The sequence below is a fragment of the Micromys minutus genome (genome assembly GCF_963924665.1).
Source record: "Micromys minutus genome assembly, chromosome: X".
In the NCBI taxonomy this organism is placed as follows: domain Eukaryota; kingdom Metazoa; phylum Chordata; class Mammalia; order Rodentia; family Muridae; genus Micromys; species Micromys minutus.
The window spans coordinates 81,125,696-81,129,408 of record NC_137970.1 but is presented as its reverse complement, the minus strand read 5'-3'; the positions used below and the strand labels follow the sequence as shown (position 1 = coordinate 81,129,408).

Sequence of the window (3,713 nt, the reverse complement as noted above, 5' to 3'; positions counted from 1 at the left end):
TCACTCCACTGCCTTTCCTATGTTGTCTATTTCCCAAACATTTACACAAACCACTTATCTGCCACTTCTGTTCCACTGCTCCAGCATACAGAAGGCCCTGAAACCACAGTGACTCCTGCAGAGTATGCAACCATTCACATATCTAAGAACTGGAATGGCGTCCATAAACCTGTCCAATTAACTCAGGGTGAGGAAGATTCTCGTCCCTAGGGTAGCCTATGTTTTATTTCCTAGAATGTCATAGCTAATGGCTTCCTCAGAGATTATTGTCTTATGACGAAGTTGCTGTGGAGAATAAGATTTTCCTAGATGTCTCTACTAATTAGTAAAAACTGGGATTAGGTACAGTTTTTAAAGCCCCAGGTCTGCCTTCTTTTTATTATATTAAGCTCTCAAGAGAATATTGTTCTGATCCCTGTGGCTACACCCCAGAAAAAAAAATTGTTCTCATGTGGCTATTTTTCAGGAAATTGAAGATGTGAAGATAAGGGAGATTTAGAGACCTGTTACAGTGATTAATCAGCTACTGAAAATTACAAAAGAAATAAGAAGTAATGCACAAGGCTCGCAGAGCACCCAAGAACATAGCAGCAGTATTTTTACCGAACCTGTTGTATTTATGAAATTCATTTCTATTTTTTTTTTTTGGTTTGAATGAATGGTCTCAAGAATGTATTTCAGACACATTTTTTTTTTTGAAATTAGAATATAAGTCCAACTTTTCCTTCTTCCCTTCTTCTTTGTCTAAGGTGAAGGCCTAGAGAGCTTTACCCATTCTTTATTAGCATGTCAATGGGTGCTGTTCTTGTTCTTGTCCAAACTTAAATTTTAATTGCTAGAAACATAGCATGTATTTACTGAGAGCTATGAAATTATACACAGTAGTATAATATTTAAATGACGTTCAATACATCCAGCGTCTCAAATATTTATTATGTCTTTATGATGAAAAGTGTCAAAATTGTATTAGTTTTTAAAGAACGTCACAACCTATTATAATTTAATTCCATTACTGTGCGATATTGCACCTCAGCATAGTGCTCTTGTCTAACTGTAAAGATAATGAATGTTTTCCCTAACTCTACTCTGCATAGCCTGTAATTAGACCTTTTTCTTCCATTGTTCTGTTTGACTTCCTTTGCTTCCTCCTTCCCTCCCCTCTCCTTTCCTAAAAATGAAAAGAACTGTATCTTAAAGTTCACTGGCTTTGTGCTCATTCCTTTATGTGGGAACATTGTACTTGTCTTTAGCAGGTTGAATTTACAACCTATGTTCTTGCTGAATTAACATTCATTTTACAAGATTTAGTTTTTGACTTCTTGGGAAATTCCATGCAGATAATCGTATCATCTTCATAAAGGAAAATATTTATTTATTCTGGTACATAAACCTTTATTTTCTTGCTTTTTTGCATTGTGTAAAATTCCATTTATTGCTTAAAGGGCAGTTATTTTTCATCATTTACTGTAATGTTAGCTTCATGCAGTTTTCAAATGTTCCTTATGCTGAGGAAATTCCCTCCTTTTTTTTCCTAAGAGAAATTATCAAGAATGTATGTTGAATTTAATCCAATTGCTTTCCTGAATAGGTTGTTATTACCATGCATTTTTCTTTTGTAGGCTGCTAATATGCTGAATAGATTTTCATACTTGAACCAGACTTCTTGTGTCTCTAGAATAAATTCTATTTGGTTATGGCAAATATATATATATATATATATATATATATATATATATATATATATATATATATATATATATATATATATATATATATATATATATATATTCCATTCTTAGTATTTTGTTAAGAATTTTTGCACCAATGTCTATGAGGTATGCTGTCTGTAGCTTTATTTCGAAGTGATTTTACCTTTATTTCCTTCACTTTAAGCCAATCACTCAATTTCACACTGATTTCTGGGGTGCGGCAGAAAGAAGGCGTCATTCGAGGTAATGGAGGCCATGGCCAGCTTGGCCTCACTGGGGAAGCTGGAGAAGCACGGCCTGCCCTGCTGGCAGGTAGGTGATGTTCTGAGAGCGGGAGAGCTGGTATGCAATGTCCTCAGCAGCTTCCAGGCTCTGCAGCTCAATCAGGTCGTCACCTGCTGTGGCCAGAGAGTTGGCGATCAGCTCAGCTGCCTTGGAGTCCCCCTCAGCAGAGATGATTGATGGCTCTTGCCTTCTGCTGCTCAGCCTTCTCCACCACAAATCTGGCATTTTCTGCTTCCTGCTGAGCCACCTGTTTGGCCTCTACTGCCTCTGTGAACTCCTTCCCGAAGGTCAGATGTGTCAGGGACACATCATCCAGAATGAGCCCAAATGTTGCTGCTCGCTCTGTGAGGTCATCGCTCACCTGCCTGGAGACCGGCTCTCCCTGGGTAATCAATTCTCCAGCCCGAATCCAGCCATCACCTACTTGAGGATCTCTGTGGTGATAGAAGGCAGCATCTGCTCATTATAGTGCTCGCTGGTGTTGGTGTAGATATGAGGAAGCTGGCCGGCCTGATACGCAGTGTGATGTTGACATTCTGCACGTCTTTGCTGCCAGTGATGACCGGTACATTCCATGGTTGAGAACGGCAAAAATAATTGGTTTCTGTACCCAAGGGATGAGAAAGTGAGTCCCTTCCCCAACCACAATGTCCCACACACCACGGAATCGGTCAAAGATGACAGCTCTTCTGTGTCCAGCATCCACATTATACAAAGCAGAGTTCACCATATCTCCTGCAACTGCTAATGCCAGGCCGAACTTTGCGATGGACGGAAACACATTGGCAGCCATGACTCGTGTTGTTTCTACTTCGCACCTGCTTTCACTCTGACCTCCACATGAATTCCCCAGCCCCATAGCTTTTAATTTTATGCTATCTTTGGTTTGAGTAACAGGGTAATAGTAGTTTCAGAATTCTCACCACTAAAGAGATTGTGGAGAAGTAATTGGTCTTTAAATGTTATACTGAATTATCCTTAAGGAAAATGGACTGGCCTTCCTCCAGAAGCCACCAATTGTCCAGTTCTTCACTTATGGGTGGGGGATAATGAATCCGTGCGTACCTTTTGCAGACAACTATAGCTGTTGAAGTTCATGAGTGCAGCAGTCCCGTCATGCCCGTGAGATATTGCTTTCTTTGCTTTGGATGCTCCCTGACCTCTGGTTCTACAGTCTTCTTGCCCCTCTCCTGTGGCGGTCCTTGAGAGTTTCTGCATTAAACCCCATCCACAGCATAACAGTTGTTCTGATGAAACCTGAGTGTTGCGCTAGAGCATGAACACAGAGAGAAATTAAAAAGGCAGTTTTGTACTGTTTCCATTTAGCAAAATAATGGTAATATGCTCAGCCCTGGGGCTCCAATTATAGGTTTGTGGCCAGATTGTCAGTATTAAGCTTAAGCTTCCTCTGGTTAAGTGGGAATCTAACCAGAAAGCAGCTGATTGTACCTATAATACTTCTGCCACCACTGCACCCATGGGCATGCCTTGCCATGACAGTCATTTTTGCATTTTCCAGGGTTTGCAACTGGGTAAAACTGATTGACTTCTTTTTTTCCCAGCAAACTCATAGCACCTTCAGCATGTGAGAGATACTCAGCTGAAGGGAAGTTCCTCGTCACTAGTGACTTAATTTCTTCCTGTTCTGTGACCAGTGTCTGTTGTGTGTGAGCAATACAATCAAATTCTGCTTGGTAATCAACAGCAATAGCAATGGCA

General features: G+C 40.3%; 1 pseudogene across 1 annotated transcript; it reads right to left on the bottom strand.

Moving 5' to 3' along the window:
• Positions 1-1,979: 1,979 nt before the first annotated feature.
• LOC308414650 (prohibitin 1-like) lies at positions 1,980-2,787 on the bottom strand (annotated as a pseudogene). The gene has a single exon. The product of its transcript is annotated as a prohibitin 1-like (transcript).
• Positions 2,788-3,713: the final 926 nt, after the last annotated feature.